The following is a 601-nucleotide window of genomic DNA, read 5'->3' as shown; positions in this document are numbered from 1 at the left end:
AATGGCTGCAATATAACAAAGAGTGAAAAATTTAAGGGGGTCTGAATACTTTCCGTACCCACTGTATATATATATACATATATATTTATTTATTTATTTTTTTTAGCGTCAGCACCCATGGGGACTAATCTAATTGCAAGGACAAAAGCAAGCAATGCAGTTCTTCAAAATGTACTTTTAAGTTATACGATTTGGAACAACTTGAGGGTGAGTAAATACCGACAGAGTTTTTATTTTGGGTGAACTATATGGCGATTAAACTGTTTCAAAAGTAGCACACTAGCTCGCGAGGGAGCATTTCTGCACTGCGAACGCACAGAACATTATCCGCGCACAAAAATGCGCCCTCGCGACAACTGCTCTGAGGAGAGCTTGCTTTACGCCCTCTCAACTGCTCAACGCCTGCTCGCCTGTGTTGCCAGCTAATTGTCATGTAAAGTTGCTAAACACAGCTCGATTTGTAGCTAAAAGTTGCTAAATGACGTTGTGACGTCATTGGACGATAATGTCATTATGTAACCATGACGCAAAACTCCGTCATTGCATAAAATACACATTGAGATTACTCAAATCTCAGCAAAAAATATAATTTGAAATATGT

Source organism: Sinocyclocheilus anshuiensis, unplaced genomic scaffold (genome assembly GCF_001515605.1).
Source record: "Sinocyclocheilus anshuiensis isolate Anshui unplaced genomic scaffold, SAMN03320099.WGS_v1.1 scaffold535, whole genome shotgun sequence".
NCBI lineage: Eukaryota > Metazoa > Chordata > Actinopteri > Cypriniformes > Cyprinidae > Sinocyclocheilus > Sinocyclocheilus anshuiensis.
The sequence above is the reverse complement of the archived record's forward strand: the minus strand, read 5'-3'. Positions refer to the sequence as shown.